This window comes from Simochromis diagramma, unplaced genomic scaffold (assembly GCF_900408965.1).
Source record: "Simochromis diagramma unplaced genomic scaffold, fSimDia1.1 OVJJ01000205.1, whole genome shotgun sequence".
Lineage (NCBI taxonomy): Eukaryota > Metazoa > Chordata > Actinopteri > Cichliformes > Cichlidae > Simochromis > Simochromis diagramma.
This window is the reverse complement of record NW_024386782.1, coordinates 13,188,964-13,201,946: the sequence shown is the minus strand read 5'-3', so window position 1 is coordinate 13,201,946 and position 12,983 is coordinate 13,188,964. Positions and strand designations below refer to the sequence as shown.

Below are 12,983 nucleotides of genomic sequence, written 5' to 3'. Positions count from 1 at the left end.
GAGGACAAATACTAACGATAAGAGAAAACTGAGTACACGATAAAGAGGATTTTGGATGATTTTGCTACCCTGAACTGAAAACACTGCATAGGATTCTTTAACTTTTTTTTCTGAAAAGAGCACCTAGAAAAACTTTTGTCAATTTCGTAATTTACGAAAAAAAGATGATCTACAGAAGAAGAGCCAAATTGCCACAGGCTTGTGTCCTTTTTAAACAAACCTCAATTTAACAAGCGGTTGTTACAAAGTGAGTCAGGGGACACGTGGCGCTACAGAATCTGTCACGCAAGAGCTGATGAGGAGCTGCTCTTTATAAATGGGAATGTAAATGTGCACATTAATAATTCAGGCTGTCTTTGTTTTACCTTTTCAGGGAGACAGAGCGATCTCTGTGGTTGCAGCCTCTATTGTCTGTACTTTGTTTTCAAATTATAAAACAAAAATGCCCCAACTGCCTTGCTAAAAGGAAACACGCAATGGAGTGAATGATTTGAGGCAGTTTTGCTGTATAAACGAGAGGAGATGCCAACCAAATCACTTTGAAGAGGCAGCTAACCTTCAGGTCTACACGAACTTTAACAGATATTGAATACATTTGCAGAGTGACTCAACTGTTGGCCCTTTTATTATACGTGACATGCATAAAAGACAACAACGACACGCATGTGCTGGCATGCCCAAGTGACTTTCACATGCCTCCAGTTCTGCAGGAAGGGTGACGACGAACATGCGAGCCTGGACGAATGTGTGGGTCTCTGTGTATATATGTGTGTACGCCAATGGTGAACTGTCCTGAGGCATTTTGCAAGCCTGTTTGTGTAGCAGTGAGGCAGAAGTAATGTCTGAATCTGTGTTCCCTCAGAGCGAAATGTATGTGCGTATGTGTGTGTGCAGAATAGGGGGTCAGCGCTGAAGGACAGCAGAGAAAATCCGTCCATCTACACTGAACAAGACTAATTACTCCCAAAGGAGTGAGAAAAAAAAATTCAAGCCAGATACAGTTTACAGAAAACTGGATTTTTCTTCACTCCGTGCCTGAGGAAACACTCATGATACCAGAGCTATGAAGTACTTTTTTCATAAAGCGATTAAAAAAACAAAACAAAAAAAAAGGATTTGTTGTGAAAACATTTCTTCTGATTCTGGTGTTTCTCATCAGTACTCAAGCATGGCCCAAGCTAGAAAAGTTGTACAACACTGTGCAAAAGTCTTGAGCCACCTCTCATTTCTTTATACATAGACTTTATTATACAGATTAACTCAAGTGATGAGCTCGTTTTGTGTTTACACAAAATTTAGGTAACTACCATTTCAACATTTTATCTTTAGCAGTTTGTTACTAGCAGCTTGTCACAAAACACATCATTGAGCTGTTGCACAAAACCTTGGCATTGTGTGTGCATTGTGTCCTTAAGTTGACAAGTTGAAGACAAAAGAATAAATGGGTAGATAGTCTAAAAAAATTATCTACACCAGATGAACAGCATCTGAAAGTCATGTTCTTCAAAAATTGGCACAGGACCTGAGAGAGACATCGTATCCTTTAGCTGATTCATCTACTGTTCACTGAAATCTCATCAGAAGAAGAACGACGGTGAAATATTAGAAGCTGCACAAGAAACTGAAAATAAGTGGCAACTCCAGGTCTTATCGAGTAATGAACCCAAACTGGAAATTTATGGTTCAAATCGTTGTCATAGTTTTGTAGTTTATAAATCAAGATTATATAAAGTTCTTACCCTTTTCAACAAGCCCACTCTGCCCCAGTTTGTACATGAAGATGAAGAAGGAGGACCCAAGTGCAGACATGAGCAGGCAGGCAGAAACAGTTTTAGTGGGTTATTAAAGTGCAAATTGAAGCTTACAGGTGGAAAACTGGGACAACAAGGAAGCAGACAACAAGAGCGAAACAACAAGAGGAACCAGCCTTCCATGATGTGACAGAAAAACAAAGGCTAGATGGCAGGTATAAGGCCACACAACACCTGGTGGGTAGATGTGGTGTGATCGACTGCAGGGGTGAAAAGAAAAACAAGGCAGATGCTTGAGCCATGATGTATAGTGTCGTACTTTGTCTGTTTCATCTGTACAATGTTTAGATTTCATAAGACCCATCATTTCAATCATCAAGTGAAAGCTAGTTCTCCCAGTGAAAGAAAACATATTGTGTTCTGGTAATTGCAAGTTTCAGTTTGTCAGTTTTAGTTCTGCTTATTGATTGCTTAGTAAGTTAGCTTGACTTTAATCTAAAACACAGTCACACAAATGTAAATTGCCCTTAAAGGCGTTTCAACTTCTCCAAAACATTTTATTTTTCTCTCCAGCCGTTTCTCTCTCTGCCTTTTGTGGAGGAAATCACATTTTAATGTCTGTGGGGAGCAGTGAGCAGTGTTCACAAAATGATACTTGAATCATTAAAATCCAATTTGCAGGACTGGGGCACAGCACTCCATCACAGCTATCAACCGAGCCGTCCTCTCAACGCCGCACCGTTTGTGTTGTGCCTGCACAAACTGAGGGATCAGAGAGGGAATCAATAGCAATACGGCATTCCTTAACAGAGTTCTTATGGATCAGAGAGCCGTTCATCTACTGAGAATCACAGATGAAAGAGAGAAAGAGAGTGACAGAGAGAGAAAGAGGAAAATGAAGCGTACGAGTGAGACTCACTGACCTTACGTGTGTAAAGAGCGTGCACTGCAGACACACACACCTACACACGCACACACACACGCAAGCCCGTTCAGCTATCTTAGTGAGGACCTTCATTGACATAATGGTTTCCCTAGCCCCTTACCCTAACCCTAACCATTAAAAATGAATGCCTAACCCTTCCCCTAAACCCAACCATAACCTAATTGTAACCCTGACACTAAAACCAAATTTTGAGCCTCAAAAAGGCCTTCAAACTTGTGAGGACCAGTGAGTGTGTCCTCACAAGTGACTGTTGGTTCTCACAAGTATAGTAGAATGCAGATTTCGGTCCTCACAAAGATAGCTAGACAGGAACACACACACACATACACACAGAAACATTTGAAGAGTGTTCATGGCTCGAAATCATGCTGTTAGAATTAATGAATAACGTCCCCCCTGCCCAAAAGGTTGGGCCTACAGATGGCATTACATGGCAATGCACACACACACACACACACACACACACACACACACACACACACACACACACACACACACACACACACACACACACTGTGGAAGTGAAAGCGAATCACTTGCATCAGCAGTTTTGAGAATATTGTACATCAGTATGTTTAAATGTCAAACTAGGTCACTTCAGGGCGTCACATGAATTCAAAATTGAATTATCACACAACTGCGTAATAACACTTTCACCTCCTTTATCTCGCACACATAGATGGAGTACAGAGAAGCAGAGAAGCAGAGAGTAAAACGTGGAGCCACAATATCCTGTGTGTTATCCTTAGTTCAGCTGCATTATTAAAAGATAAGGTTATACAATTTAACCTGCATTAACATTCAATTAACAAAAGGCAGGGATGGGTACGCTCTCACAAACACACACATATGCACGCATGAACGTTATCTCCTTGACCTGCATTAGCATCTGCGGTGAGCAAAGCCGCACACTTCATGACCTGCATCAACTTTTAATGAAGTCTGAGAAACACGATTCCTTTATTCATGCAGGTGAAGTAATGGGAGGACTGCTACACACACACACACACACACACACACACACACACACACACACACACACACACACACACACACTGAGTTGTTGGAACCAGTTCCTTTTACAGCAACAGGTGGTGAGGCTTAAAACAAGCTCAGCTTTTGTGTCAGCCTTTCTGATTCAGCTGAACACCCGTGAGTAAGAAATTGAAGGTAGTTGGAGTCTCATTTAAAAGGTAACCACACAGATGTTGTATCACAAATTACTCCTAACTTAAAGGCCACACAGAGGTTTCAGAGCTTTTTACTGACATACTAATTTATTTGAGAACCAATGATCTTCATGGTCTCTTTATGTGTTGGCTTCTCTACATTGCTCAAAATAGTTTATGTATGTTTTTTTTCTTTTAAGTTTGTCTTAGTTATGTTCAAATGTTTTTATATAGCGCCAATTAACAACAACAGTCGCCTCAAGGTACTCTATGTTGTAAGGTAAAGACACTACAATAATGCAGAAAAAACCCATCAATAAGATGACCTGCTATGAGCAAGAACTTGGCGACAGTGGGGAGGAAAAACTCCCTTTTAACAGGAAGAAACCTCTGCCAGATCAGGATCAGAGAGGGGCAGCCATCCGTCTTTCTCCTGAATCCAAGCCGTTTTTTGTTTGGTTGCTTTTCTCCAAAGCACTCAGTAATGATTGCCAGTGTAAAATTCATGTGAAACATAAGCCACAGTGCTGATTTCTCATGAGAGATTAATGTTTTTCACTTCATCAAATAAACACTTTAATTTTAGATTTGGTACATTTGGTACACAAATCTGCGTAAACAGATATCTGCAGGCGGGGGAAAAGATTTCTCTTTTGGATACCAGAAGCTATCTGGTTTTCTCTTGAGGTCTGAGTAGTATTGATGAGTTAATGTGGGATGCTAGCTCATTATTTACAAAGGTGCAGGTCTTACCACTTGTTTTCTTTTAATGTGGCAACTCCTTTCATGAATGTTCTTAAACTGCTAGCTCTGTGCTGCTACTAACCCCGTCTGTACAGCTCTAATTGGCCAATTGGACAGTGGAAACAGCCGTTGATTGAGCACAACAGCAGGCTGATTTGAATAGCAAAGACATTGTTGCTTAGTGATGAGTACCCAGACGTCTGGTTTTTGAGAGATGATAAAACTCTGGAGAAAATTTAGAATCAAAAGTCATGCAATGGTGTAAACAGGTGGAGGTGTGGAGATTGCAGTGAACTACTGGTTTGATGACATAAGTCTGGATGTGCTGGTGCAAAACAGTCTCTTCTCATTTTTATGTTCATTTTTATGTATTTCAAATGCCGGTTGAATACAAATGAAATGAAATTTGCAGATATTATAGAGAATCACAGTAAGCGTCAACACAGCGCTGCCTGTTCAAGGTCATTAACTGCTAGCTTTAATGTGACAACTCTAAGAGCCAAGCTGTGTATTTTTCATAGTCAACACAAAGTCTCTGTATTTCCATGACTTCCTTTTTCTCTGTTTTGAATGAGAACTGTGATAGTAATAGCTGTTGGCAGAGTGTGACATTAAATGCAGTTATGTGATGCTGCCACAAAAGGCTGTTTGTCTTCAACAGTTATTTCTCTGCTCTGTGTGGATGAGCAAGAAACCTTATTAGGAGTGCTCAGAGTGAGGTGTCAAGGAAGACAAAAGCGCCACACACATGCAACAATGAAAGGTTTCTTTTAAAAGACAAGACAAGCACTTAATGTCAGCAAAATGAGACTCTTTCGTGGCTCTATCAAGCTGGTGTTAAACTCTTTAACATGAAAATGGGATGGACACACCTTTAAGGACTTTGTATCTCTCAGCAGGGGAGAGTTTTGTAATTAGAAAGGAGAGATTTAGTTACTTAATCATGGCTAAATTGAATTTGAGCGTTTAATTGTAAAGACATTGAGAATAACTCAAGGGATGGTTGTGTCAGACTGAATAATGAAGCAAAGCCAAATGCTAATTCATTATGAGAGCTAGGCAAGAGATAGCAGGTGACCTTAAAACTTTTCCTATCAGACCCAAGCAGCAGGGAGACAAAACAGACAGAAACCGTGTGCATAGTGAATGAACAGCAGAACCTGGAGCGCTCAGGGGTCACGTCTGAGAAAACGCAGCCGAGAAAGTAAATTAAAGAAGGAGAAATGGAAAGTGAAAGGGCAGCGTGAAGAAAACAGGGCAAAAGTGTGAGGAAGAATAATTCATCACGAAGGAAAAAGTGAAGGAAAGAGAAACAGCAAGTGAAAGAAGGAGGAGGCTGAGGCCACAGAAGTGTTGTACTTTTCACCTGCATGTTATTTGGCCTGCAGCAGCCGCCTGCTTGTTCATTATTGACTGGAATCATGCCCTTTACTTTACGCTGTACATGGGAGGCTTCACCAGCGGCCAGCACCTTAAAGGCCTAATAACCTCACCGAACACACGCTGAATGATACTGGAAGTAAGACCATTAACTTCAGTTTCTGAGCGACCTCTAATGCAACATGAGCCTCCGTACTGCAATTCAAGACTTTAATAAGGACTGGTGTTTTATTGTGTGTGTGTGTGTGTGTGTTTGTGTGTGTAGCTGAGCATGGATGTGCGTATGTGTGGGCAGACGTGGGCGGTGTGGATGTGACTCTCTGCCCTTGTCCGTGCAATCACCTCATTCGCGATCGAGCAATCTAATAAAAACAATCCGCCATGCTGGACCTCATTCTTAACCTCAAGGTTGACCATTGTCCTCTCTCTCTCTCTCTCTCTCTCTCTCTCTCTCTCTCACACACACACACACACACACACACACACACACAAACAAACATGTATACACACAAAAGCGCGTGCAGACACTTGTGCACACACTGACATCAAAAGCTCTTTCAGCACGCCCACATACCCCCGGTCATCGTCTCAATCAAATCCTTTCATTGCACAAGAATCTTTCCTCTTTTCACGCGTCTCCTCCGGTGGACACATAATGCTCAAATTTTGCTCCCTGAAGCTTGATCCTTTCACATATATCTTATTCCTCCATGATTGGTATTGGTGAGAATACAACAGTGCTCACAAAATTGAGGGCTGATCTGCAAGAAGCTGAAAAAAATTCTGAAACAAAGAAAACGTGTTGATTTTTAACAACCTGCACATCAAGATGTAAAAACAACTTTGGGGTACGAGCGCCTCATATAGTTAACACAATAAGTGCACTATCCTACAGATGATAACACATTCTTTTGGTAAATATTTGGTACTAAGGGGTAGAGTTGTCAATAATACATAAATAAATAAAAATCGATACTCAGATATTAATCAATGCTAAAATTAACACCGGAGTCAGATACTCATTTACAGCAAACAGTGTAAACAACTTCACACAAACAAGTAGACACAAAGCTCTTCCCCTCAATAACAGGTGAAATACTGGACATTCATAACACTGAAACACTATCAGAGGTCTGTAAAGGTCCCGTTTCAACAGCATGGAAGTGCACATGTCAATATTAGCCATCTAACTATTAGCAGTTAACCAATAGCCACACTAGCCACCTGTTATCCTTAACGTAGTAGCTAGTTAACTTTAGTTAAATAAAAGATAAATAATTACTGTAGGCTGAACAGATTGCGGGTGGAATATTGAGCCGTGACAGAGCAGATTACGGACATGTGGAGAATGGGCCCAGTCAGAAGTTTCTCACTGTGCAGACCAGCAAGAAAACCATAGATGAATGTGTGGAGAACTAATCCAAGCAAATAAAGAGAGAAATCTGGAGCACAGCAGCCGAATCAGACAACTTCAGTCTTGAAGAGCTGAGGAGAAAAGCTGTGAGAGCAGTGAGAACAGTGGGTGAGATGTGAACAAGATGATAAACTTTTCTACTTTTGCAATAATTTTTAAAAATGTGTTTCGTATTTTTTAAAGCCAGTTGTGAGGTCAGTTTTAAAATACAGGCAGCGTCTGGTTCAATTTTTCAAAATAAGACTTGCTTGCAATTACTTCTGTTCTTGCAGGATGGGGTCAAAATTTTCAAAAATTGTATCAAGCATTGAGTATTTTCCTGGATATTGGTAATGAGTTTGAAAGTCTAGTACTTTGACCACCCTGGAGGGAAAACAACTGTACAGATTCTTCAGTGTCAGAGAAACACAGTCATTCGCTTACAGTCACACTTTCTAGCCATCTGACAAATTCATCTTTTTAGCTCCAGTTTTGGTCTCTACCATCTCCAGGAAATCTTTAGCTCAGTGCTAAAGGTCACGTTAGAGCTTGTTCATTGAAAGGAAAGTGTGCTGCTGATGTAAATGAGCTGAATGAGAAATTGGGGCCGGGTAGAGGAACCTGGTACTTTTTAGGGTATAAATCAAATTGCATCAGTAATACGACTAAAAATTCATACAAAATCAGCCAGTGTCAAATTGCTATAACAGAGGGAGTCAAAGAAGAAGAAAGCAAGTGAGACGATGTGTTGAAGAACAAAAAAAACATATGAGGCCGTGGCGAGTTGAAAATAGACTCAGATGTGGTTACACTTTTACTCTGCAATGTTTGTAACGCAAAATGCAATCTGCTATTCAACGGACTGCATCTAAGCACCCACACTCCCACAAATGCATCCGGGGTAGCTTGGAGTTCAATAAGATAGTTGAACATGAAACAAGGACACTTGAAGATGCAGATACAGGGATGGAACCACTGACATTCCAACTGGCTGGCAGACAACATACTCTACTTCCTGAGATAGTACGTAACCTAACATGTAACTGTAACCAATAATCATCTACTCCTATAGTAGTTTGCAAAGCATGTGACAGTGATGTTAACACACAGACACTGTCGACCAAGGCGGCTGGTGTAGAGTGTAAAATGTTATAGATAAGCAAATCTTTCAATAGTGGAATGTTGACTTATTTTGTAGGAGAACATTTCAAAATTGTAATAAAGGAGGAGCAGACAACAGCTAACCGAATCGACAAAAGGTACTTTTGGATGGCGGTACTTAAGTCCAGGTTCCGGTACTGGTTTAAATGTCAAAGGTACCCAGCCCACACATAATAATGCTGAGTTGTAAGGCTTAAAATAGGCATTCATGTTCATTAAACATTGTGATCTCAGCTCTATCAGGTCTATGTTAGGTTTAGTTAAAAAGTCTCACATGTGTGGAGGAGTAACTTCTATTTTCTGAGAGGACAGGGTGTTTCAAAAAGAAGCAACCAATTTAAAAAGGCAATATATTTCAAAGTAATGAGCATAGAAGCTTGTGGTAAAATTTTAAATACAATATTAGTTTTTACATGTAAACCTTACAATGTTCTCAAGTGCTCAGTGTTTCCCCTTCCAGACAGACATATGTCCACACAACAGTCAAACTCGCAAAAGCACGTCTGCTTGGAAAAGTATGGTAATTGGCGTAGATGTGGGCGAATAAGTCTTTTTCTTTAATGTGGATTTATCACAGACATTTCAGATAAGCTCGCTTCTACCCCTAAATAAAGGTGTTTGGAAAGTCAGTTGTCTTCTTTACAAGCTCTGTGCCCACCTACTATAACATGGAATAATGGGGAAAAAAGTTAAAATAAAATACAACTTGTACAAAAAACGATTTTCTTTTGTAAAGATTTTGTTTCCAGCAATGATCTCATCCTCTTCATTCTTTTTCATCACCTTCTTCCCCACGGGTGGCTGAAAACTATCACGTTGCCAGCATGTCCACTCACTGGAAAAACACATCTGCAATAAGCACCTGTCAACACAGAGGCCAAACAGTTCCACCCACATTCTCCCACTTTCCTGTCACACTCCCGGCCCTTTCTGTCCTAAATATCCCTCTGACGAGCCTTTCACTACATCACTTTAATCTCCTCCTGTTTAATTTTATGTCGTGCTTGCCTTCTTCAGCCTTCTATTCGTGACATTCTCTTTCTCTTATCTAACTTCTCATTGATTCAACAGTGTCTCATTTCCAGTCTTGGTCTTTTCACACACTATGCAGACTTGGCAGCAGAGAGGACAGCGATATTATGCTTCAGGTAGTTGGCAAGCGTCTGCACTTAAAGGGTCATACTGATGGTGGGAAGGTGGGAATAAGTGCATGTCTTTGTATACGTGTGTGAAGGCTGGCTCATTACCAGTGGCGATTATAGAAAGAGGGTAAAGCAACAGGAATAGAGGTAGCTGAAGAGTCCGTGAGTGCAGAAAAAACTCTCAGACACAAACAGCAAGTTTGCCTGTATGCTGGGAGCTATCTGCCTGCCAGCAGTGTCTGAGTGAGTTCTTTTTCCTGTTTAGTTTTCAGGAAGACATGACCGAGCAGCGATAAAGTTAGAAACCCAAACAAGTTAATGAGGAGCAGGAAGTAATGAGCTGATTCCATGATTAGAGGCATAATTCATCTGTACACTGAACACCCCCCTACTCCCAGATTGAGCTTCATATTTATGTATCTGTTCCAGATCTAACTGAGTGGTATTAACATGAAGTGGCTTGTGTGCTCATGCTTCACTGCTGCTCCTTTGCTCATGGTTCAGGCAACCATTAAAAAATGGCCATGAAATGACCACCTATCCTTCACTTTCATTGTTGAGGAGACAGACAGAAAAACCAGCCAGCCATGATGTCCAGAGGGGAAGATTCAGGTAAAGGTAATTGCTTAGCAAGAAAATGAAACAGGAGATAGGATCAGGAGGAAAGGGAGAGAGGTGACAGTCTATAATTGGAAATGGAGAAAGGAAGAAGATGGTGGAAAAGGAATGAGACTGAGAACGAGGCGGGGGGTGTTAGATTCAGAGAAAAGGGGGGGGCTGATAGCTAAAGCACCTAAGGCATACTTGCCATATGCCCCCTGCCACAACATGACATAACACACGACCACGCATGACACGTTACCACACATGGCATCCTGCAGTGTAGCATGGGTAAAGTAGAGCTATTCATGTCTCAGACCAGAGTGAGCAAACAAGTCCTCACTTCAGCTGTTTTTCAACCAGGTTATCATTTCAGATAAAAAAACAAAAACAGACTGCAGACTGTGAGCAGAGCGCATAACTCATGTAGGTAATGTAATGAGCGATGTTATAACTAGAAGAGTCGGGCGATGTGAAACATGACAGCATTCCATCAGTGAAGGTTTATTAACATTCATCACTTGGTCAGCTTACGAAGCCTTTTTAAATGCCTCTAGCTGAGTGCACAATTCAGATAGGCGATAGTAAGAAAGCATGATCACACACACACATACACACACACACACACATAACCTCTCTTGTTCACTCTCTTTTCTTTCCTGCAAGTATCTAAGGGCAAGTAGGGAGCCTTGTCAGGATGGGTAGTCGTCAACCCTTAAGCCCAGCAAACGTGTACTGTTGCATTTCAAGTGTGTCTGCGCTCTATTTGAAAAAATCACAGTGGCCGTTGAGGATAAGATGTACATGCCCGTGTGTGTGTGTGCGTGTGTTCTGCACAAGTTAACATACCCAGGGCTGAAGCGTGGTCCCTGATCCCTCCTCATCTGTCCAGCTGTGTGCGTATGTGAATCTGTTTTCCTGTCCTCGTTGCCCACAAGTTTCTGACGCCGCTCCGCACGTGCGAGCCCTCCGAGCCTCAGGTCTCCCTCAGTCTGTCTCACTCTCAGACCTTGGCATCAGCAGCTGTACCAAACGTACCACTCATCCCCCTCTTCTCTCTCTCCTTCTCCCTCCCTCCCTCCCGCAGGCACGCTCGTGTGTACGCGCCTCCTTTCACTCCTTGTTGATTAACGTCCCAAAATAAGAAGGGGGGCTCACGCTGAGACTTTCCTCTCTTTCAGCCGGTCCTCATCAGCTGGTCAGGGTAGCCTTCATCTCCCTCCGGTATGGCTGTGGGATTATGAGGAAAAGAGAGGGAGGAATGGGGAAAGGAGCGTGCTGTTGCTGTTGCCTCTGCCTCCTTCAGTATGAGCGCCTCTCTCTCGTTTAGCATGCTTTTCATCTCTCTCTCTCACCTCTCTCTCGCTGCTCTCTCGCTCTTTATCTCTCCCCAACCCCCTCCCTCCCTCACTTTTCTCAGTCACTCTCTATCTGCTACTGCTCAGGCTGTTAGGATTCACAATTCAGTGTGCTGCCGAGCGTATGGCTGAGGGAGCCTCTAAACAACAGGGCTGGATAAAGAATAAAAGGAATGACAGCAAAGATTAGAAGACAGAAAAACAGCAGATGTATTTGTAAGAATAGATAAGAGGATTAGTAGTGCTCCTACTACTACTGCTAGTACTGCAGTCATTTAGAAAACAGTAATATTAAAGGTAATTCTAAGACTTTTCTAATAATCCAGCAAACATGGGTTGTACATGTAAATCACAGTTAACCGAGCTCAATTTGCCAGTATTTTAATTTACTCCTTTACACGATTCGTAGTCGTTTCCTACATCATCTAGGTTGCTCTCTTTTTATCACTGATTGCACTGAATGATAACAGCCTTGCGAGGGTGCCAGCAGGTAGAGGAAAGTGCCGACTGACAATGTGCATGGGCTTGATAACAAATGATAAGGGCCATTCACTGCTGTGGCCACATCTGAATCAGATGGTGAGGCATATGTCATTTTGGGCTTGAGTTGCATTTGTGAAAAGTCCAAATCCAAAGTCTTTGAGACCTAGCCTCAAGTACCCTCGGTGCAGAGGTCCAATCTCCTCTTCTTATTAGCATTGACCTAGGAACAACTGCAATTCATCATTCTAAACAGTGGGAATGTGAAAGGTGACCTTTAAATCTTAAAATAAAGGCATGAAGATGTTGCATCCTGCTGCAGCAGCTCTATACCAAATAGCACCGAGCTGCTCCTGATTAAAGACAAATGGTGAGTATAATATACAAAAAGAGGATTTATGATGAAATGTGTTTCTTCCAGTGAGTTTGTTCTGTTTAATCACCTCCCCCATTTTGCCTGGAGCATGCAGAGAGAGGGAGCGAATGAGAGAGGAGGAAAATAGACATTTTTATTGTTCGGTCCTGTTGCCTTGTCAGGGTAGATCAGATCACAGGGAACTGAGGTTGAAACACACACACACAGAGAAACCCATTCTTCGAGCCTGACTGCCCCTGAGGTCAGTTAACAGCTCATCACAGGAAAGGAGAAGTCTGGCCTGCGACCCCGAGGCCAGGGGTTGGGCAAGTCATGATGCCTGGTGGAGGCCAAGTCCATCAAACACCTACCACTCCCACCTCTCAGCCAATCTGACCTGCCTGCCCGCACACATACATTAAAACATCAGATCACGTGTTCTTCCTTTGCTGAACCCCCAAAAACATTATATTATAGATAACTAAAAAAAAATTCTTCTTTAAC

At 41.9% G+C, this 12,983-nt stretch overlaps 1 protein-coding gene across 1 annotated transcript in view; it reads right to left on the bottom strand.

Moving 5' to 3' along the window:
* LOC120727586 (leucine-rich repeat and immunoglobulin-like domain-containing nogo receptor-interacting protein 3) overlaps window positions 1–11,613 on the bottom strand; it is a 43,984-nt gene extending 32,371 nt beyond the window's left edge. Inside the window, exon 1 of the mRNA XM_040021946.1 lies at window positions 11,136–11,613. The gene's annotated coding sequence lies outside the window, so the exon portion shown is untranslated. The remainder of the gene's footprint in view (window positions 1–11,135) is intronic.
* Window positions 11,614–12,983: the final 1,370 nt, after the last annotated feature.